Genomic DNA, 25467 nt, shown 5'->3' with positions numbered 1-25467 from the left:
TGGGCTTACTTGGATTTCTTCATAAATTGGTCATAAAATGTGTTCTGATCTTCATCTAAGTCACAACAATAGAGAAACACAGTCTGCTTAAACTAATACCGCACAAACATTATACGTTTTCATGTTTTTATTGAACACAACATGTAAACATTCATAGTGCAGGGTGGAAAAAGAATGTGAACCTTTGGGTTTAATAACTGGTTGACCCTCCTTTGGCAGCAATAACCTCAAGCAAACGTTTCCTATAGTTGCAGATCAGACCTGCACAACGGTCAGGAGAAATTTTGGACCATTCCTCTTTACAAAAGTGTTTCAGTTCAGCAATATTCTTGCGATGTCTGGTGTGAATCGCTCTCTTGAGGTCATGCCACAGCATCTCAATCGGGTTGAGGTCAGGACTCTGACTGGGCCACTCCAGAAGGCATATTTTCTTCTGTTGAAGCCATTCTGTTGTTGATTTACTTCTATGCTTTGGGTCGTTGTCCTGTTGCATTGTCCATCCTCTGTTAAGCTTCAGTTGGTGGACAGATGGTCTTAAGTTTTCTTGCAAAATGTCTTGAAAAACTTTGGAATTCATTTTTCCATCGATGACAGTAATCCGTCCAGGGCCTGAGGCAGTAAAGCAGCCCCAAACCATGATGCCCCCTCCACCATATTTCACAGTTGGGATGAGGTTTTGATGTTGGTGTGCTGTGACTTTTGTTCTCCACACATAGCGTTGTGTGTTCTTTCCAAACAACTCAATTTTGGTTTCATCTGTCCACAGAATGTTTTGCCAGTAGTGCTGTGGAACATCCAGGTGCTCTTTTGCAAACTTCAAACGTGCTGCAATGTTTTTTTTTTGGACAGCAGTGGCTTCCTCCGTGGTGTCCTCCCATGAAGTCCATTCTTGTTTAATGTTTTCCTTATTGTAGATTTGTCAACAACAATTTTTAATTGGACAGGCCTGTTCTAATGAACACATCCAATCTCATCACATTGATTGGACCCCAGGTTGGCTGACTCCTGGCTCAAATTAGCTCTTGGAGAAGTCATTAGCCTAGGGTTTCACATACTTTTTCCACCCTATGAATGTTTACATGTTGTGTTCAATAAAAACATGAAAACGTATAATGTTTGTGCGGTATTAGTTTAAGCAGACTGTGTTTCTCTATTGTTGTGACTTAGATGAAGATCAGAGCACATTTTATGACCAATTTATGAAGAAATCCAAGTAAGCCCAAAGGGTTCACATACTTTTTCTTTCAACTGTACACCATGTAATCAATACAGTCACAACTATGGTATATAAATATTTCAGACCCATTCCACAAATCTAATGCACATAAAAAAAACATTTATCATCTTTTACATAAATTAGCTTATGAAAAACTAGTACAAAACTTTGAACAAGCGTTTATTGGAACTCCATGGAGCAAGTCACACATCACTTGGTGTACAGGATATTTTTCAATTATTATTATTATAACACTTTCCATTCAATGATAACAACGTTGTCTCTATTGTGTATAATTTTGATCATATCCTGTATAATATGGGGATTGTTATTCACCCCGGTTATGAAGAAGTATTCATAGGAATGTTTGTAACATAGTTGTGTTAGAACATCAGAAATCATACTAACTTAGATCAAGATTGTTTGAATGATAGAATCAATATACTTATGCATGATGGAAATTATAGAATCAATATATTTATTCATGATAGAATCAATATATGTGAATTTATGCAGTAATTGCTTTCATAAAACATTTTAATTATTTTCAGCAATACAAAATCCAGTGATGTTATAAAGGCCTGACCCAATTAAGTCAAACTTATGATGCATTATAGCACAATTTATTTTTAAAACAATGAGTCAAGGTTGAAATTCCACCATTAGACCACAAACCTTGATGCCTAGAAATAATGGTGGCAGGCAAGGACAGTTGGATATAAAAAATAAGAGATAGCTGGAATATACCTGATTGGTTTCGAAAGGAAACACCTCTGAGTAGTTTCACTATAACTAGAGGTTGGAAAACACCCGATTTTCAGATGCTTTTGGGAAACATCTCACTTTGTTTGACTTGAACAAATAAAGTAAAATCTTTGATACCTGGACCTTCTTTGTCTGAGCAATTTTTGAACTGCAAGATCAGCATTTTTTCCTCATCATCTCTTGCTAGTGTATGTTAACACGACCCACCCACATTAAACAATACCCATCTTGATGTGCATCAACAAAATGCACCTGAACGTTTCCTGGCATCCGATCAAAACCTCAAACATAATACAGCACCCAGGTCAACATTACAATTTTTACAGAGATAAAAAATGTCACAATTTTAGATGAAACAAACATTTCTGTACTAAAATGGTCTCAAAAAACACTTTCCCTTCAAAAGTAGATGAAAAGTAAAAGACATGAGAACTTTAGATCAACCCCAATAAAACATTTTTATCAATATTAAGATGCACACAAGGTAAAACTTTCCAAGTCACATAACTACAAAAAGTGAACAGCAGCAAACAATAACTTATTAAACCTCACAACGCTTCAAAAGGAACTTCACTCGTTTCACCAGCAACTTTGCTTAGTTCAACGATGTTATTGTTGCGGACTTTGATTTTAAATTGCAAAGTAACCATGAGGTGCTCTTCCAAATCATGATGGTCAACAAGCAGGTGAAGTAGGTTTTCTTTCGTAAAGTACCTCTTCATTACAGACTTAGACAAAGTCATATCTTCACTGTATCCTGTCACGTTCACCCGTGTTGTTACAGTAGGCTGGAAAGACTCAGCGTTTGAAGTTTGTTACACCTCTCGCATCTCTGAAATCGGCTCTTGCCATCAAAACCCTGTTACCAAGCCTGGCATCTGACACACTTATGCGAAATCTTGACCTCAGCCGTACACATCTTAGACACAATGGTAGTGACCTCTTCTTCATCAACCACAAAGTCGATCTCAGGTTTCTAGCCTGCGACAGCAACGATATCTACAATTTGGGTGTTCCATGTGCTCGTCAAGTATGCTTTCCCACCAAATTCTCGGGGGGTCAGGTTTGTCATGCGGCATAACGACACTACTCAAAACAAAACCTCTTCGCTCATAACACCCAAAGAGTCTACTGCTCTACTTAATACTCATAGGGTGTCTTGATAAAACGAATAACACATGGCCTCAGTTTCTGCGACTTTTCGCTTGGACTTTTCAGGAGGCTCTTTGTTTGAAAACGGCAAATAGGACACCACAGATATCTCGGTCGTCTTTCCACACTGCACATCGAATCTGCTGTAATCTGAACCTATAAACACACATTTCAATATTTCACGGATACAGTTACATTCAACAAACAAAAGAACACTTTAACTAAATAAAAAAACAAAATCAATCTTTTCATAATGAAGAAACAACGTACAAGTGCTTCAAACGTAATATCACTCTCGGACACCAAAGGTATCCAAACACATAACCTCATACTTCTCTTACTGCAGACAAGGCATTAGAAAACATGTGTGGGTAAATGCGGTTGTTGCCGAAATGCACGTCTCTATAGCGCACTCTTGACGATAACTTGACATTCTGGCGATGCAGAAATACACCCATCAATCCACCGTCCAACGTTAACAGCTCATACAGCAATTAAACTTACATTTTTTTGGTTAATATGTCAAAATATTTTTTTTATTCACACGTTTTGTTACAAATTCAAATGCATTACTTTATTGTCGCCTAATCTTCAACGAATGGCCGTTTAACTCTACAACTTGTTTAGCATACCCATGAAATATAACTACACATACTGCCATCTAGTGGATACATTGAACAACAACCACAATCGATTTATCCATATTTCACAATTCCTTGAAACATCAAACAACTTGTATTACTACATGTTTTCTTCCATATCGTCAGCCTCTTTTGTTTTGAAAGCATTTATCCAAATTTCAGTTTCTTATTGGCCTTTCATACGGTCTTTTACACCTTATTTAACATTTGGAAAGCCATGTCCTATAAGCAAACAAAGTCAAAATAAACACAAAAAATAAATATGTGGATTTGAAAAGGACCTATTTTAGGCTTCATGACATATTGGACATGTGACTGGGCCTAAGATTTAAAACCTCTATCTCTCTCAAAAACCTTCATCCTCTTCATCCAGGAAAACTAGGAGTTTCTAGAATTAAAAGAGTCTCCATTAATATGACGACATCAGCAACTGCTCCAAATGAAGCTGATACAATGCAAAGTCAGTTTAAAACAAATAAAGGTGGATTTTTTTAAGGAACATACAGAGGATGACAGAAAATGAGGTTTAATACTACCTACACAATTTTGGAAAAATACCATGGTCAACAGGTGAAAATAACATTTACAAACACCTCAACAAATCAACTCTTTATGTTAAAAAATATATCCATGATAAATACATATTTTTGATATTTCAGTGTAAAACAGTACATATAATTAAAATACTTATATATTTAATGAATATATAGTGTTTATAATGTTGGTTTTTGTTGTCACCTCTTTCTTTTTTCCCGTCGCACTTGGTTGTTGATTCTTTTTCTGACTTTTTGTTTGCGTTATCCTCTCTCTTGCTGCTCTCTTTTTCTCCAGACCATCTCCCTTCCGTTAAGTCCAGTTCTTCTGGATGTCCCTCTGGATGCACAAGAAGCAAACCAAGCATTCATTATTCCAGGAAGAGATATAACAGACACGATCTGGACAATAAGAGACATTGTAGGAAGCATAAGAAATGACAGTGAAGGCGGAGTGATTTTATGTGTAGATTTTAACAAAGCTTTTGACAGAGTAGAACATCATTACATGGAACAAACAATGAGAAAATTTGGCTTTGAGGAGAGAATTATAAAATGGATAAATTTGCTCTATGGTAATGCAGAAAGTTGCGTAAAAATTAATGGTGCGTATGCGTCACAAAATGCATCATGCATAAAGCATTTTGTGAGGAATGAACGCGCTTTATAACAATGCGCATATGCATCACAGAATGCATCACACACATAAATGGTCCGTGATGCATGCACGCACTGTAATATCAACGCGCATATGCGTCACAAACGCACTGTAATTGAACAAACTATAACTGAACATTAGTTATATTGTTATTTGTAAGTTAACTGCATACTAATTGTCTAATTAGGTATTAATAATTAAAGACTTGAGATCTATTCTAATTCTAATGCTTTTTCATAAAAAGGACACAAACCCATGTGTTCGGGCCCACACATCCAACAGGAGACTCTTCTCCACAAAAGGAGCAGTGATCTTTGGGGTTGAATACTGTAATTAGAAATTATAATCAGAAATCAGTGTTATATTTTAACAGCTCAAATTTCTGACAGAAAGGCAGACAGATACTCAGACAGACAGTTATCCTATCAATATGTGGTTTTATGTCTATACTTTGCGCATTTGTAACCAATGTAGTGCATGAGAAACATCAGACATGCAATCCTTATATTTCTTAAATTGCTTGCTGGTTGTAGTGCTAATCACCAAGGGTCTTGGGGGTCCCCCAAACTGCTATGTAGACCCAGATGCTAAACCAAAGAAATTCATACAGATTTTGAACAACTTGAAGGTGAGTAAATGATGTCAGAATTTCTTGTTTTTGTGTGAAGTATCCCATTGAAAATGAATATAGATGGTCATCCCTGAGAATTTTTTGTTACACATCCAAAAGAAATGTAAGCTATTGGGATTGGGACCTCAAAAGTACTTGATTTCCAATTGATTAAATTTCCAAGAATTGAAAAGGGTTTATCTGAGCTTGAGTTAAGGTTTCATTTGGAAATGTTTTTGATTCTAGCAATAACAGATCTATGAACCAAAAAGCAAATGTATTTACAATAGTGACTCCTAGTTTCTGATCCGTTGTCTGAATAATGGGGCTGATTTGTATCCGTTGATCCGAATACAATAGTGTTTCAGTTTGATGATTAGACCCATGGTAATAAGCATAAATATTAGTCGTGGATATAGATTAATTTTTTTTGATTAATCTAGATTAAAATGGCTCATTTGAATTCTGCCTAATACATTCAGAATATGTGTGCTACCCAAATAATGACAAAGTAAGTCTCTGAGAACGGATTTCTCAAGCCAGGTGGCGCATTAGACCAGAGACTCATCTCCTGTTTCCAAAATGCATCACAAACTGCTTGAGAAAGCTGTTCTACTATGATAATTGGTGATGAAGAAAATGATGTTCAATAAAATGTACTTGTGTTTACTTCCGCATTAGCTAAGGGATGCTTTGCGTTTAGGTGGTACTTGAGACTGGAAGAGCTCCTACAGTAAACCAATTCCGCATTGCACAAGGTGCAAACAACCTTAGTCTTGTCGATGTTTCCATTGGGAAGCTTCTAAAAAATAAATTTTCCCTGAAGCAAACCCGGCGGCTTCAAAGCTGCATCCATGTTAGCACGTCACGTTTGATGTGGTAATTTCACAGTAACGTTATGTTGTGTTCAGACCAAACGCGAATGGCGCCTCAAGCGCGAGTGATTTACATGTTAAGTCAATGCAAAGACGCGATAGACCTACTTATGGCGCAAATAACGCGAATTGTGCGAATGATGAGGCGGCGCGAATTGCGAGAGTTAAAAAATCTTGTTCTCACCCCCTACAGTGCAGTTAAGCTGGTATACATCCGCGCTAAAATATCAAGGTGAAATTCATCATAGCTTGCGTTGTATAGACCCAGCTCCCAACCCAACTTTGAGAATAGATTAACGGCAACATTTTTTTTATCGCGCGATAAGAGTCTCACGTTAACGCAGCACATTAACGCCGATAACGGCCCACCAATAATAAATATATAAACTGTATGTGCGCAGTACAATCGCAAAGCCAACTTAATAATGATCACTATAAATCGCTTTGAAGGATGCTTGGTTTGTCATGCCCATACTTGTGTACATATGTAATAACAATCACAATGTTTGATCAGTGCAACATTCAATATTGTGATCCTTCAATAGATACCCGATACTTCTAGGATTGTTACAGCCATCTCTTTACGCAGCTCTGACAAGAGGTCCATTCTAGAATGTATCACGATTTCTGATGGTGTCACTGGAAAAGCCTCCACTACCTCCTTAACCATCTGTTGTGAATGATAAATAGCATATGTTAAACTTGCAAAATACTAAAGTCATAGCAGAATAAGAAATTGAAATAGTACACTATTGAGGTTAATGTAAAAATGAGTGTTGTTAAAAGGTAATTCAAATGTTATAGTTGTCATGAAACTCAGTGTGAGACATGGCGTGAGAACCCAAGTGCAGGCAGACACAGACGGTATTGATGTAGACAAAGATATTTATTAAATAAACAATAAGACAAAACAAAGACCCACGATGGGGTAAAAACAAGACAGGACTATAAATATAAACTTTAACAATAAACGAGGACACTGACTAAACTAAGACTACAAAACAAACACTGGTACAAACACTAAACTGACACTTACTACAACTGGGGGAAACAGGAACCAGAACAAGTACAGCGGTACACGAACAAGAACAGCAACAGGTACAGACTGCAACATCAAACAATGCAAACAGCAGACAGCAGACAGCAGACAGCAGACAGCAGACAGCAGACAGCAGACAGCAGACAGCAGACAGCAAACAGCAAACAGCAAGAAGCAACAAGTAATGCACGAGCAACGAGACAAAGAAACATGAGGACTCTTTATAGGGAAGGTAATTAACAGAAACTAGGAAACAGGAGGGTAGGAATGATCACGCGACTCGGGGAGAGTATGGAAGACCGTCATTGTCAAAAACATCTCTCCCCACATAAAACCATCAGGCAATGCCATGGCTCCACTTGAGACAAGAATAAAACATGACATGATAGTGGAACCATGACAATAGTCACCTGCATAACATATACTCCACAGCTGCAACCATCTTCCTGTAGACTGTGGTTCAAGACACCATGAGTCTATGGCACATCCACCTAGACTGTTTTACCATGATATATCTGCCACATTTTGAAGTATCTTCTGCACGTGTTAGAATTGTATATTATTGAATTTAGAACCGGTTAATATTACAAAACTGTCAAGTTAATTGTTAATAACCCTGCATTAATATGTACTGCATGATTATAAAAAAATTCAATAATACAATACCTGAATCTTGCGGCGGCAATTTTAGATTCTTTCACTTCATCTCTTCCTTGGGGATCCACTACAAACACTTTCTGCATTGTCCTGTTGAGATACTATTACAAACATATAGTTTTGTTAGCTTTCGATGTCTGTAAGTTATGAACTATGGTTTGGCAATGGTTTTAATCACCAGAAATTTCCAGTGGTTATGTTGTACTTGCATGAATCCAATTATGGCCTCATAGTTTTGTAAGTTGACCTGCAAAAAAGTTTAAATATTACACATTACTTGAATTTCTCATTCCGACCTTTTCGATTTGCATTGAATAGTATCTGTGAAGTCTTACCTTTCGGAATCTGTGTTTAGACATTGCAGCCCTCTTATCAAACACAACAATACCAGCGGAGTAGTGGTTGAACAAAAATATTTTTCTTCCATGTTTTGAATTAAACAGTTTTTGGATGTAGCCTTCAATAATCTGCAAACATTAGAGAAAATTCTATTCATGAATTTAAATTGGTACTAATTACAATAAATAAACAATTATTTGTCAAATATATCTTTGCTTACTAGACTATAAGTAATTTGGGGTGAAATTCCAAGAACTTTAATAACTGTTTAGCATTTTGTTAAAAGTTTTAGTTATTACTATAAAATACACTCACACTCAAAGTCTACAAATAGCATGCTGCATCCTTTTACATAAAACTGTAACACTACAGTTTTGAAAATACATACTCAAATGTATGTTTGGAATACCATAATTAACTCTGGTGGCTGAAATACTTATCTATCTGGGGGATAAATCCCTGATAACAAATATAGACAAATAATTACCTTCTCGTTCAACCAGTTGTGTGGTTTCAGGATTTTGAACTCTGTTAGGCGCAATGTATATGTAACATTCTGGTCAATTGACCGAATTACTGCTACAATACTTTTACTGCCTTTGGAACTCCAACAAGCCTTAAGAACAGAGACACAGACACAGAGAGGTGCACATGTGTGTGCACACACACAAACACACACACACACACACACACACACAAATTAGATCCGTATTTATTTGTAATGCAGAGATTTAATCAAGTTGTTTTGTTTACAAAAGTCCTGATCAGGTTGTTTGAATTTTTGAACCTTTGGGAATAAACCCAAAGGTTCACATACTTTTTCCACCCTGCACTATGAATGTTTACATGTTGTGTTCAATAAAAACATGAAAACGTATAATGTTTGTGCGGTATTAGTTTAAGAAGACTGTGTTTCTCTATTGTTGTGACTTAGATGAAGATCAGAACACATTTTATGACCAATTTATGAAGAAATCCAAGTAAGCCCAAAGGGTTCACATACTTTTTCTTTCAACTGTACATAATATAACAAACACAAACATCATTTTTTTACCTCCAAAATGTCCTCATGGTAGACATGACTTGTTGCATCAGTGGCACAGTCTGCATCTCTCTTTCTGGACTGCCGCTGTCCAGTAGAAGGTTTTGATGCCTGTGGGGACAAACAGAGAAAAAGGAAATATATAAATGTTGTGAAACACAATAAAATGTTAGAGAGTATGTGAGATGTACTTCATCATATGAGGAGTTTTCAAGCTCCTATGTTAATGTTCTGTCATTTGACTTGATTGATAATGAAAAGAACCAATTCATTGATATTAAAATAAAATTACCCAACCGAAATGTACAAGCTTGATAAAAATGATCATTTTAGGAGAAAATTTGAGATGGCACTTGGAGGCTTCTGCATCAGAACTCTTCATATCATCATGCCCATTTGATATTGTTGGAGTTTAAAGGCGTCCTGCATGTTCAAAAATTGAAGGAAGGCAATCTCTAAAAAGTATTGAAGTTTATTGGTCAGAAAGTATCAAAATACAGCGCCGGGTTGCTGGACAACACTCCTCTGTCCTTCCCAGGAACAACCACCCCCACAGCACATATTCACAGCATTTATTGTTATTTCACGCCGATCTCTCTTCTGCTGGGGGGCCAGGATCTTCCTTGTTTTCACCAATCACCAACTTCTGCCTTACCTCGTTCCTGTAAAACACTTCTGAAGCAACATTCCAGATACCTCCCCCAACCCCCTAAACAACTGCAGCCGAAGATGCCCCGTCTCCCCCCAAACTCACATTCCTCTGCTACAAGCAATTCCCATCAGGACACAGCCTGGGCATCAAATGCATGCATCAAAACACTCACAATATTATGACTTCACCTTCAAACAAGACAAAACCAATTACAATTATTAAATGCAATTACGCAACTGATTAAATGATCAAATCCTTCAATATGCCAAAATTGGACTTTGTCTCACCTGTGAAGATTTTGATGCCTCTTCGCCATTTCCTGATTCCTTCTTTCTTGACTTAGCCTGTCCAACAGAAGGTTTTGATGACTACAAGGACAGGCAGAAATCAAGGATATGAAGCAGACTGTAACAAGGAGCCCTTGTTACACATTACATGTATTTAGTATAATATAATTCGTATAAATTATGCATGATTACACGCAAGTAACCTTAAACCACAACATAATCCCAACCATAACCATATTGTTAGTAAATGTAAATAAATTGTATTATTCCGTACTTGTATATGTATAATTACAATGCAATAAACAGAAACTTTAAATAATGTGTGACCTATAGAAGCACTTATTACATCATCTTTGTGTGGTAATTGTGAAAATAAGAATTTATTAATTGTTACTGTACTCACCTTTTCTTTAGGAGAAGGCACTACTTCTGGGGTATGAAAGTATTTAGTTTTTCCTCCTTTCGGTCAAACACGCTCTTTTTGGACCATATTTCTTCAAAGTCCTCCAAGCTGCTTTGTTTTCTTTTGCAAGGCATCTGTAACATTTGGTCCGGAAGGTCATGTTTTATGATAAGTTCTCTGTACCTTCCTTGTAAGGATGCATACATTTTTTGTATAATGTTGCTGGCCTGTGGTACAGTTTTATCTGTAGGATTTTGGCTTTGACAATACAAAACCAGTTTTCAGCATGACAATTTGTATCATGTGTTTTTTGCTCATTGTCATCTCTGATAGACTCTCTGTCAGTGTATCTTTTCAGATCCCTAAGCATTATTCCTGACCAGAGTGGGAAAATCATGAGCATTTCCAGTATCCCTGGACATTGATATATGTTATTGTCCATTTCAGTTTCCTTCTCCAGATCTTTTATAGACATGACAGCCTCAAGTACAATTGCAAAGTCTTTTGTGAATGGTGACCTTGCCAATATTGTGTTGGCTTCTGGGATGATTTTTGAAGACACACCTTTACACATTGTGTGTTTGTTTTGGAATAGAACACATGGCGCATGCAGTTGAAAATGTCTAATGCCCTCTTCAGACTTGTGGTGTTCAACAGTTGTGCCGTAAAGTGAGTGGCAAACTCTTTTAATCCCTTGTCTGTTGTTCTTCTGCCAAAAGCTCCTTGGATTGCCTTGATTATATGTGCAGAACATAGGTGAAGAACAGTCAGTCTCCTGAAGTCTGTGATTGTGTGGTTTCTTTTCACTAAGTTGTAGCATTCCATCAGGTAAACATGTATGTCTAGTTTATTGAATGACAACAGGACACTCTGGATCAGTGCCCAACTGAAGTCGGTTTCAAGCCTGGTGTATGTGGTAGACAGTGAGTTTTCGTATTTTTGTTACAGTCTGATGTAACCAGAAAGAAACATTTGGGATTATGTGGTCATTTGTTATCATTTCAGACACAGGAAGAGGAGGCTTGTTTTTTCCCTGTCCTGGTAGATTAATGCTGTAGTACAAAACTCTCTTTGTCTGGCTTGGAATTCAACTAACAACCCCTCAAGTAGCATCCAAATGCAGTGTAACAGGATGTCCTTTTCTGAGATGTTGTACAAGAATCACAAGTCCTGTCTCCGTGTATAGATGGACTCCAAATGGGTCCACCTGCAGATGTTGGATATATCCTGGCCAAAACCTATATGACAGATCTGTGTCTTTCATGATTTTCTAAGTCATCATCAGCTCCAGGATCATCATGCAGTCTGCAGCTTTTATGAATTTCACTAGAAATTACTTTGAGTACATTTTTATTTAAACTTCTAGTGATGTTTCCTCCCATCAACTCCGGAACTGGTGTTTTCCTGAGATTTTTGTTGTAGAAAATTACGTACTTCTTGAACCACTTCTTTGGGAATCTTGCCTCTCTTCTGGTAACTTGCTGGGCGGGATTTTACCTCCCCTTTCAAATGGGTTATTTTGCCAATTTGTCTTGTCACCTGAATTGGAATTTGTTTGTCACTGCTTAATGGTTTGTGTCTAATCTGGAAATGTACTGTGCATTGCATGTTTTGAAGGAGCATGATGCCTTAATTGTCAAGTATGGACACTTGTACTTTCTACTCTGGGTGACTCTTAAATGCTGGTATTTAAAAACCAGTGTGCAGCAAGGATTTTGTTTTAGGAATTTTTCATAAAGGACAAGTGTCCATGACTTCTGCTGTCCAATTTTCTGCTACCCGGCAAAGGCCTTTTCCTTTTCCATATACGTGTGGAAATATAGATTGTAAAAGACTTGGATCCTGGCTTTCTGTCTCTGTTGGCTTCTTAAGGCGTTTCTTTTGGTCTGCAGACTTTGTTGCCACGTCTGTCACGTTGCCTTATAATCCCAAATGTTTCTTTCTGGTTACATCAGATTGTAACAAAAATACGAAAACTCACTGTCTACCACATACACCAGGCTTGAAACCGACTTCAGTTTGGCACTGATCCAGAGTGTCCTGTTGTCATTCAATAAACTAAACATACATGTTTACCTGATGGAATGCTACAACTTAGTGAAAAGAAACCACACAATCACAGACTTCAGGAGACTGACTGTTCTTCACCTATGTTCTGCACATATAATCAAGGCAATCCAAGGAGCTATTGGCAGAAGAACAACAGACAAGGGATTAAAAGAGTTTGCCACTCACTTTATGGCACACGTCTGTCACGTTGCCACGTTTGTCGCCTGTCTGTAAGCTCCCAAGATGAGACATGGTCTGCAGACTTTTCATCACTGTGTTTATCATCAAAGCTTTTTGGTTATATTACAAGTGTTCTGAGTCCTCTTCTATTTTCATTCCACACAACATAAACCCATTTATGGTTTTGTAAAGTATTAGCTCCAAACACAGCTGTAGACAATTCAGACCATATCTATGAACTCCAATGAGTTTTCCTTCGTGTTATATTGACATCATGAAAACTGTTTAACAGTTGGCAAAATCCTCCACTTCGACTTCATAAATCATCTTTTCCAATTGTTTTACCTCTCTTCACTCTACCCATGTCAACATGAAACACTTTCTAAAGCAATATCATAATAACAAAATTGCAAAACATACTATTCACGAAAATCTGCATCAAATCTTAAAAAAACAGCTGTATATTTTCCAAATGACACGTTCAGGCTATGTCCTGTAGTGATGTAACGGAAGGTTTTACGACCGAGCGGAAGTCAATTATTTAATATAAATCATACAATCAATCAAACAAAAATCATGTTTACTATTATATATTTACATTCCAAAACACTTTATAAGAATGACAAACGATATCATTGTAAAATTATATTTGTTGAAATTGGATGTGTGACCACACTGCCCACTAGTGCGCATAGGCTGCTATATTCCACTTAAATTGAGAAATTAGACTTTTTCAAAACTTAAGTATAATACTTAGTGTTAATAGACACTCCGTTTCCTTAATGAGTACAAATAGCCCGCCTTGTTGGCAGAGACTATTTTGACCACCTGCGCCCATCAATAAGTGATTGGAATAGACCAATCACATATTGGTGCGTAAGAATGACGCTATATCAAATCTACGCCTCCAGTGGTGTAGGGTGGAACGCCTGTATAGCTTCTCAGTGTCTAAGACAAATCTCATTTAAGATTTCAAATTCTTTTTTAAAATAAAATTTAGGCTAACATTAGGGGTACGTATAGGGCTTTAATATCTCAAGAAGTTGCCATCATTTTAATATTTTTTTATAAATATAATGATATTCACTTGTTAATATTGTATAATGTTCAATGCTGATGTGCAAATAGTAACATTATCTGATATTTAATATATGTAACAATATAATAACTTAATCCACAGAAAATACAGCTAACTTCGGGAATACAGGTGTGCTTCAGGCAAAAAAAAATATGGTGTAGTTAGTTTTAAGGTATAATTTTATTTTAGGGTCCAGTACTAATTTGTTAACTAATTTATGATTTGACAAGGACCTAATTATATTGAGGTGCTTCCCTTATGAAATAAGATATGCAGCAATTTAAATAACTGTTCAACATTACTTTTTCTTGGAAAACATATGGAACTCTTCTTTTGCATTCTTCAAAGTTTTAGGCGAGGGATTCTGTATGATCAGGATCTTATCTAGAAACAAATCCAGATATCAAACTATAGTTCTAAAGAGATTTATATTTATATTTCTTTATCAATATTTTTTTTAAGTATAAGATTAGATTCAACTTTATTGTCATTATGCAGAGAACAAGAACAAGCTAATGCAATGCAGTTAGCATCTAATCAAAAGTTCAAGAACAAAGTGTTTTATATGCAGATTGAAGGGTTTTAAAGTCATGTTTTTTATTACAATGTTCATTTGAGTATAATCTATGTTTTTATACATTTTATTTCTTTTTATGGCTTATATATAATCAATAGTAGAATGTGTGTATTAGTATAAACAATTATGAATAAAGTGTGTGCTTAAAGGTTTGAAAGATTAAGGGTGAATATTAGAGTGCAGATGGAATTTTCGACAGGATATGGGGGTTGGGATTCAGCAGCTTGAGGGTTTGCACGAGAACTCAGCAGTTTGACCTGAGGTCATCCTGCACATGCAACACGCATACCCATAGAGCACGGGTTTTAAGAAACAAGGTTATGTGGAGACCAGGGGGGAGGAAATATGCTGTTTTGCAGATAGTAAAAGAAGAAGAGTGCGGCCGGAATGAGCACGAGGGGGGTCATCACTCCATGGGACACAAAGAAAGCAGCAAATGTGGAGGCGCTCGGGGGAGGCACAGCTTGAAGAAAGAAGATACACCCTCTCACATACACACTATAAATATGTTGTACACTGTTTGAGCGAGGCTGATTCTCTGTGAAGACTCTTTTGTCTGAGACAGTCCAGCGCTGAGTTCAACTTAATAAACTTCAACTTTTGTTCATCCGAAGTCCATAAGTCCAATTTTTGAACGCGCAGGACAGCAGATGTCCATCAAGATAAGCATAACTTAAGCATAACTTATATACAGTTTACATACACAATATAAAGAAATGATGTACAGTATATAAATAGTAGTGCAATGTAGGGTTATACCTACAGTAAGGTCTGCAGTAATGTAAGGACAGTGGTAAAAATACACATGGTTGTACATGAAGTAGCATTGTTAATCAATGTACAGTCTGTGAAATGTTATTGCACTGCTAATATTTAACAATGGAAATCGTTTACTTGGACAGTATCATTGTAAAACAGTTTCTTTATGACTTTCTTTCTTATACAGACAAAAGAAGATATTTTGAAGAATGTTGGTAACTTGCAGGGGTTTTGAGTTTTTTTTTGTGTTCTGCAGAAGAAAGAAACTAATTTACTGATGCTGAGGAAGGAAACATAATGTATTGTTGGGTGGAAACTTTTGAACAGAATAATGATGTGTTAGTTTTTCTTATTTTTTACTTTTTTTCTTTTAGCAGTGTGTGATCAGAAGCTAATGAAGATACTTGTATGTTTTCCAGAAAACAAAATAAGTACAATTTACACTGATCTTAAATTCAAAGTCTTCACTCCTCTGCTCTTAATGCATTGTGTTTCCTTCATGGCATCCATAAATGTGTACAGCTTTTGTAATATTTCAGGGCTTTAGACTAACATTTGAGAAAGGTGTTTTTTAAGGTGGCAAGTCATGGGGGGAGGCAAGAAAAATTTTAACACTAAAACTACATCCAAACTTGTTTAATATGTTAATAAATTAAAAATGTATACAAATCACGTCTTTAAGCACGTCTTTAACAACTAAAATTGTTGTATGTTACTTTTTTCCTGTTTTCCTACATAACTCGTATATTTGAGTAACAGCTCAGATCACTTTTCAGATCAGCAAAAAATGGAAAAGAAATCTAACTTTGTTTTTATCTCTTCCTGTTTTTTTAATCAAAAACTACATTCCAAATATTCTAAGGCTTTAAATATAATGATAGGCTAATAGGACTGACTTTTCCTGTGAAAGTTAATTAATTGTGTGTCTTAAGAATGCGTATAGAGAATATTTTAGTTTTTGTTTTACAAAGAATAATGCATAAGAAATGTATTTAAATTGATACATTGTCTCTAAAGATATACTTGCAGAAATGTGCTATTCATAAGTGCGTTTAACCACTACTTTCAGACCGGGGAAGATGGAGATGCTTATTGCATTTTTCTTCTCAACAGGAGCAGTAAGGAAAAACCAGTGTTGTGCCAGTGCAGCAGACAGTGAAGTTGATTCTTTCGCCATCCGATGGTTTAACCTAGCTTCTGACCGTGGTGGCGGCCGAAAAGAACGAGCGAGAGCAAAAGAGGCATTATCTGAGGTAAATAACTATTTTTCATCAACATATCATTACACTGAGTAATATTGGCTTCTTTATTAAGAAAATATGTTATTCAACTTATAAGCAGTAAATGCCAAACCCATTTGGACCTCTTCCACCGCAGGAATGATTTCGTAGTCCTTTAAAGAATGAGTCCATGTCCTGCCCTTTCGTTCCACTAGTCTTAAAAAAATGTGTGGTCTTGTGAACAATTGGTTTATAGTCAAAAAACAAGGTGTGACATAACTTTACCACAGGCTCAAATAACCCTGTTTTCCCCTACAGTGTAAATATGGAAATATATTTTGCAACCTGTATTCTCTAGCTAGTGTATACAGCTTTTTGACCGTTGACTAATTTACACTAATTTAGACAGGAGAGAAAGGCCCTTTTCCTTGTCTCATCAAACGTTTGTGGTCTTTTATTTGCAGGTTCCTCATGGGATTTAAATGCAGATTTGAGCATGGTTCCTACCTGTCCTGTTTGGTTTGTGTTTATAATTCATATGAAATGTTTTAAATGTATTTCAACACACCTCTAATGCTGTTCTGCTTCAAATATATATATATTGATCCAAGTGATGAGATTGTTTAACTATTTTTGTTGCACTATTTTAAGGTCATTGGAAGTCAGTAAGCATAGTAAAGCTGCTTTAAAAGAAATATGTTTTTGCATTGTTTTGTGCAAATTTGTTATATGCTAAATAAATGGAAGGTGCTTCTTCAAAAAGTGCTTGAATGCGTTCAATTTACTTTAATATCAAGTTTTATTCTGAATGTTTGTTTACAGTGTTTACAGTTAGTGTTCAATGGGTAAATGGGGGTTAGGTTTAGTTGGAGGGTCAGGGTATAAAATAAACAGTTTTTACAGTATAAAAATAAAGATGTCATGGGCAAGTCCCCCTAAAACATGACGAAGTAACGCGTGTATGCGTCTCTACAAAATGAGCGTTTCAGATCTTGAATGGATTTGGACCAGATCCAGAACAAAACTGTCTCAGACCTGGCCCACACTTGGGGCAAATCATCTGTATCTGATCCGGAGCTGGTCCTTAGCTGGCCCACTGCTGCTCCAGATGAGAAAAAAACGGATATGTGCCAGTATTGTCTCGTTGTGCTAAAAGACACCGGCCCAAGTCTGTTGTGAGGATATGGCCCAGAACTTACGCTGGATCTGGGCCAGATCCAGACCAGATGATTTTTGCTATCTGGGATAAAATTGTGTTATCAATGCATAATAAATATAATGGTACCAAATGGGTCCATTTTTTTAAGAAACCTACCCACATCTAGGGAGTGATAAAAGAACATATGAAGATAGAATACGGTTTCTTTTGTTTAAAAGCTGAGACTCAGTTCCTTCATTGGACATATTGTTTTCCATATATTCTTTACAGAAAATGTACTGTGAGCCATTAAAGTTTGGTGAAAATGTTAAAAAACGCTGGCTGGCAACTTAATAAAAAGGCTGGCGGGGAAAGAGTTAATGTGGCAGCATTTGACCATAAGTCATTGAGAAATCATGGAAAAACTGAGCATAAATATTTCACTATATATTGTATAACTCAAATACCTGTATGTTTTTTTTCTTTCATTAGCTCCGAAATGGCCTCAAAAATGAAAACCCCATGCAGCCGAATGTGCGTTGTGTGGGGCTGCGCACAAGCCGCAGAACCCTCGGCTACATAGAGGTTGAGGGTTTTATAATCCCTGATAAAATCCACATCACCACGTTGGCAGCACTGTGGGATGGTAAACAAGTCTATATCTCCCCCCAAAAAGGCAAACAACTCAGTCTTCGAAAAATATGTGACTTCTTACGTAAAAAATGACCAAGTCACAAACAAATACGGGAAGGTTTGCTTTGATCTTACCCAGAAGGATGGAGTTTTTAAAACTGCTCAACTCCCACTGAGTGAGGAGGAGCATCAGAGGGCCATGGAGGTCCTCCTTCCATCATCCAAATCTGGTGAAGAGCACAGCTTGTTTGTGGACGGAGGTTATGTTACCTTTACAGGGAAGAAACATAATGTGAGTAGATTTAAGTTTAACATAATAGAAGTGCAGTTTTTAACACTGTCATTATTTTTAATGGGGCTGTAAAAACAGGCAATAGTCCAAATTCTTAGATAACGAGAATCAATGTTTGATATTTAACCTATTCATTTCACTATGATTTCAATCTTTGGCATGGCCTCACTCAGTATTAAGATATCAACGTTATATTTATAACAGAATGTTCTTATGTAGTATGACTTTATGTAGAAAACAGTTAATCTAAATAAATACTTTTTCACAGGCAGGGTGTGACATGTGACCGTCACATAAATCAGATTGTATATACTTTGCATTATTTGCACCTAAATATATTTGTATTAACAGCTGAAAGTCGTAAGGATGACAACATCAGTCACGGGGGATGTTCCTGATGTTCCTGGACCTCAAGTGTGGCTCCACTATTCTGAACATTACACTGTGGTGTGATGAAGTCCTGTCATCAGTTCACCTTGATGAAGAAATCTTCCTAACACACCTCAGACTCAACACTTACAATGGAACGAATAATCTGACTCATCAGTTTACACAGGGTACCCGCGGGGTCTTAAAAGCATTGAAAAAGTCTTAAATTTGATAATCTAAAATTAAGGCCTTAATAGCCTTGAATTTGGTATACAAAGTCTTGGATTTCGTTACAAAGGTCTTATTTTTATTTTTTTACTTTTCCTAGGATTAAGTTCATACCATAACAAAATGAACTGTTACTAGTGTAGGCTAATTAAAAATTCACGTCATTGCAGTAAGCGCGAAAGCTCGCGCACCCGTTACTATGGTTACTAGGCGAGTGAAGTAAATTACAGAACAAGATAGTAGCTAGCCTAGTTTGTCGGCTAAAATGGGAAAGTGTCGGTTTAATCCGCTGTGGACAAGGAATCCGAATTACGTTTGGGTCAAGCCTGTGCCAGGAAATGAACGCGAGGTCTATTGCTGTTGGTGCAGGAAATCTTTTAAGCTAGCGACAATGGGTGTTACGGCCCTGGACTCCCATATGAAGGGTGCCAAACACACCGCGTGTAGCACCGCTCGCCAGCGCCAAACACCTATTGGCCCGTTGTTCTGTGCACCGCGGATCACTTCGGTTACTGAAACAGCTCTTACTATCAATAATGAAGACATTTCTAAAATAGAAATGCCACCACAGCCAAGGAACATTCTATCGTACTGTGGCTCGACACCAACTCTGCGGGCAGAGGTGATGTGGGTCCTTAAAACAGTCTCTGAGCACTACTCTTACACTTCAAATGAAAACGTTAGAGAGATTTTTAAAATCATGTTTCCTGACTCCGAGGTTGCAGCTACATTCTCGTGTGGAAGCAACAAAACGGCATATATTACTAAATTCGGATTAGCTCCCTTTATAACGAAAGAACTGACTGACCATGTCAATATGTCCAACGGGTTTGTGATCATGTTTGAGGAGAGTCTCAATAAGATGACGAAAAGTAAGCAGTTGGACTTTCATATTCGCTAATGGGTGGTCGACCACGTCCAGTCACGATACTTCGGCTCGCAGTTCATGGCTCATGCAACTGCGGTGGACTTGCTCAAACATTTCAAAGTAAGTTTTTATTCTGAATTTTTAAATAATATATGATATAGTAAAGTAACATAACACGACCAAGTGAGCTGTTCTATAATATCACGATTGCAAATGTTACATTGAATGTATAGTTTAATAAACAAGTAGCCTAGCTAATATGTAGTCTTTTACAATTTAGACGCAATATCGTTTTGTTCTATTTCAACGACGAAAATAGTTACAAAAGACAAGCAACACTAAAGTGCTGTTTTGTTATTGAATGATTCAGCATTTTGAACAAATCGTTTTAATGAATGACTCAATGATTCATTTATTAAGACGGTCACTTGCTGCCACCTATTAGTTTATTGTTTAAAGGCATCATTGTTTTTTATATATTATTTGTTTAAACATCAATCTCATCAAAACTATTTATTACAGTTGCAATTTTGCAGTGTAAATGACTTAATTTGATTGATAACGGCAGCCTTATTATTAAAACTGAATTTGATCAAATGTAAGAATTTGACAGGAAAATACACACAATCACACAAAAATACTGCACAATTATGCAGATTTAAGTATGTAAAGTCTGATGAGAATATTGGTTCAAAATAAATTTGATTTATTTATGACAGACATTATTTAAAAAGTAGAAACATATTATGTCATTAAAAATGTATTGTAACATTATTATAAAAACTTCCTTATGTGTGATTTAAATGGAGGTAGCTTACAAATAAATCATTTTATAAATAATTTAAATAATAGGGTTCCAATTTATACAGATTTGACATTTTCCCCTCATACTTCTGTAGGAATGGGTATGAAGTTGGCATTGAATTTCATTTAAAATGGTATTAAAAAGGTCTTAAAAAGCCTTGAATTTCATTTGGAGGATCCTGGGGGTACCCTGTTACAGTCACGGTACAAGTAACCCTCCCAAATTTTTTCATAATTTGAGACCAATTTGAATCTGCCAAATGAATAAATGTAAGTAAAAAAAACAGATTTTTATGTTTATGAGAAAACAAATGTGTTTTTTTTCTTTACCGCAAACCGAGTAAACACGCTATATTACACCAAATACAAACAGTAATGTTCGTTTTAGCCATGCAATATCACCCCTTTAATGAAAGAAAGAAAATACACTATCATAATTATTATTTGATGATGATTCTATTTATAGCTCATGATTTTGCATGTACCTTTATTATTTTATCCAGGTTCTTGAACTGAAGTCCATTGAAGAGGACGTAGAAGTTATGGCAGTGTCGGAGAAAGAAGACAGGCTCTGCCTTATGACAGAGGACTTTAAGGAGGTTATGATGCCCTTTGATATTTGCCAATTGACCAGCGATGACATCTTGGTAGATCTGAAAATTAATTTTTATGTTGTGCACATTAGTTAGAAAATCACACAAATTGAACGCTTTCCATCAGAGATGTGAAAGATTAAGTAATCAACAGTCTGTTATTACAATACGTTCATTTAGGTTCATTTATCGTAGTTGTAATGTTGCAGTTTAACTTTGTGAGACGGGACTAGCAATGTTTTTGAAGTTGTTTCTTGTTCTTTTAGTTGAACTTAAATAAATGCATATGTTGTGCAGGCACTCATTTTGAATGGATCATCTGTCTTTACTCCTTTTGGTACTTTTGGAGTACATTCTGTACTATTTTTAAATGACAACGACTCTGTCCCAATTAAATCACCATTAACTTATAGAATTTTACATTTCTATGCATTTTGTATGCAAATAGTAGTTATTTTGTATTTTGATAAACATGTACATATAGCTTCTGAAGAGCAGCACGATATAAAAAAGCCTTCATGCACAATAAGTCACAAAAATAGCCTTCATTTCATCATCCTTTTTTAAATATTTATACCAGTTTGTTCTATTATCATGTTTATGAGCATCATTGTTTACAGCTTTTAATTGTTATAAGTCCTTCAGTTATCCTGTGTGTAAAGGGTTAAAATAATCAGAAGATGGTGAAAAACATATATGCAGGACGGTTAAAGATGATATGTTAAGTGCTTATTACTATCCTACAGCAACAAACAAAGCTGAACAAATGTTGTTTTAGTATTAATTTACAGTATTTCACAATAGTATACAAATGTTAGAGTAACACAGACATACAGTACAATCAATAAGTTTCATGTTTAGTTTCATACTGCAGAGACTGAAATGGTATGAATCTTTAGACATTGCATAAAGACTGTGCAGGACTAAAGTGATAAATTGAAACTTACGTTACATTAACCTTTTGACTTGTTTATCTTTTTACTTGTAAACACGTGCATCAGGGCTTGTGAACACGTGCGTCTCATCCGTGCAAGCTCTCAACTTGTAACTTCTGTAATTATTTAACGGAGAAATAACGAAATGTACTTTGAAAAGAGTGTTTGTGACACTGTTTCATATGTTCTGATGATAACTGATTAATCAGCTGAACAAGATAATCAAACATGTAGATCGATAGAAACATTATTTTCAAAATTCATCCTCAAAACATACAAACAGACACTTAACAACTTACATTGTGCTAAAACCATTCTAAATTACTAACATGAAACCATAGATATTTAATATTATAACACAGCTACTGAATCACCTGAGTTACCTTTCAATCAAGTAGACAAAATGGACTCCTGTTCCGAGGAAACCGGAAGAAGTTCTCTGTTACAACAAAACACACGCCACCTAGTGCTTAAAACCTAAAAATGTTGTATCAATCATAAGAATGTTATTAAATATCTTTCCTGTAGCTCAGTGGCAAGAGCATTGCGTTAACAAAGTAATGTTGTGGGTTCGATCCCTGGGGATTGCAAATACCTATGTAAAATGTATAGGATAAAGCAATGTGCATACCTGCACATAACCAGACAATCAATCAGACATGGAAATTAAAATATCACGTGTTCAAGCAGTTGAACTTTCCCCGAACAAACTCATGCGACACAACAAACTATGCTTGTACACATTCATCTTTATTGGCTGTGTCTAGTAGCATACCCTATTCCACAAATAAAATCTAAACATAATGTAATACAATGTTTTCAAAAAAAAGCAAATTTACTTCGCTTGATAACACATCTGTACACACCCATACACACCCATGTGTACAATTACATACATATTCATATGCACACATGTAACTTCATGCAAAAAATACAAATCATGATAGCCAGAGCCATACGGAAATTAACCATACTTGTACTTCAGTAAAAAAAACACTACATAGTACAACCATGGTTGTCACAAAATAACTATAGTGTTGAATTTTTTATTTTTTAACCCATAGTAAACAATATTCTTTGGTTTTAACTTTTAACTGTAGCAAAATCATGGTTATTTTTTGTAAACATCAGTTCACATGAATCTTTTTCTGTCGCTGTCTGAACTGTTAAAAAAAGACAAAAGTGAGCAGACCACATCATGTGTATACACATCTGTTGTCTGATGTGAGACGGTTCAGGTAAAGTTCAATCGGTCAAAATGAGCACGTCTGATTGGTTGTTTTGACAGGTGCAAATGCCGTCTAAGAATTGACTATAAAACCTATTCTGCGTTCATCGGATACATTCTGCACGTCTGAGCTCCACAGACGATGAAATGGCTTCACCAGCATAAATATGGAACTTCGACTATACCGATATCGTTGTTGGTTTTTTGCACTGCGTGTCAGAACTGAAAATCTCAAAAGTAAAGAAAGCGAAATATTTCAATGCGATTTTACATGTCGATCAAGAGGAATTTGGCAATTTAGTTGGATTCTCACTCAGGAATCGAGTTTCCTACCTCCAAGCTCAAAACGCCAAGACAGCAGTCAAACTAACCAACGTGTCCAAACCATTAGGTGAGTATTTATAAATTAAAAAATTCTGTTACTATGTTCAAATTATTTAAACACTTAAAATGATATTCTTTTTCCTACAGGTCGAGCAGGTGATTGATATTTTGTTCTGTACAGGTGGACCACCGAACCTCTGGTTGTGGATAACGTCCACTTTACTTCCAAAGATCCACCTGGAAAAACACAAAAAACTGTAGCTGAAATCCTACAAATGGGTGCCAAAGATCCGCTGAGTTTTTTTAACAAATGCTTTAACGCTTTTATTATGTGTTCTACTGGTTGCCACTACCTAAATATTTTGTCTGTGTTCTTATACGTTACAGGTTGGCTCCATGGTTGGACATTTAGTCTCTGTACATGCAACAGGTGGTACTTTCAAAAGCTGATTATATCAGTTTTCCGCTATTTTGTTTTGCTGTCACAATTCCGAGTGAGCATCTCATTGCCTACATTCCTTCCCTAGTTTTTTCTACCCACAACGCATTTCTGATTTTGAGTCTAGATACAATGTCCATTCGTTCACTCATTATTTCATACGAATCAACCGTCTGATTAAAAACAGCTGTTAGAGAGTGACCGCTAATGCCATAGATTTCAAGTTAATGCCACGATTGATCTTATACTTTATACTCGCTTATACTTTGTTCTTTACAGTTATTTTCTACTTAACATTTGTATAAAGTCTTTGTGTTTAATATGCAATTTTCTTTCTTTATATCAGCCGCTTTCAGGAAATGGCCTGAAAATAATTGATAGCTCAATGCATTTATACATTTAGACGTTGTATACATGACTTCCTGAAGTTCAAACCAAACATCAAAATGGGGAAAAAATGGGAGATATTATATGATGTGGTTCTACCAAATAAGCATCATTTTAATGGCACGACCTTCTAGAATATTATTGCACACAAAGTCAATGTCCTACTCACCAAGGTGTATCCATCTTCTTGTGGCTACTTCCTGCAACCATGAATGTGAATCAATGAATCCATTTAAGATGGTCATGGATTTTTCTTATCAATATTAATCCTTCAGAACACAAGAGGCTATTTTGAAGAATGTGCATTGTATTAACAAAAAATACCTAGATCTCTGCAATAGAATATCATGCAACCAACCATTTAGACTGACCTATATCTCTTGGGTAGAACATCGTATAGACACAGGGGCTTGGTTCGTTTCACTTGTGGCTTACTGTGTTATCAAGTGGCAGATGCCATGCCACACCCATAGCAACTAAACAAGTTAGCTAAGCAG

At 36.2% G+C, this 25467-nt stretch overlaps 1 long non-coding RNA gene across 1 annotated transcript; it reads right to left on the bottom strand.

The window, feature by feature from the left end:
* Positions 1-4515: 4515 nt before the first annotated feature.
* Positions 4516-9082, bottom strand: LOC130416959 (uncharacterized). The gene is made up of 8 exons (XR_008906071.1): positions 8973-9082; positions 8482-8613; positions 8325-8393; positions 8156-8247; positions 7900-8026; positions 7000-7120; positions 5219-5292; positions 4516-4647 (listed from the first exon to the last, which is right to left on the bottom strand). It is a non-coding gene; the product is annotated as an uncharacterized LOC130416959 (long non-coding RNA).
* Between the last annotated feature and the right edge of the window lie 16385 nt (positions 9083-25467).

Source organism: Triplophysa dalaica, unplaced genomic scaffold (genome assembly GCF_015846415.1).
Source record: "Triplophysa dalaica isolate WHDGS20190420 unplaced genomic scaffold, ASM1584641v1 Contig3, whole genome shotgun sequence".
NCBI lineage: Eukaryota > Metazoa > Chordata > Actinopteri > Cypriniformes > Nemacheilidae > Triplophysa > Triplophysa dalaica.
The sequence above is the reverse complement of the archived record's forward strand: the minus strand, read 5'-3'. Positions and strand labels throughout refer to the sequence as shown.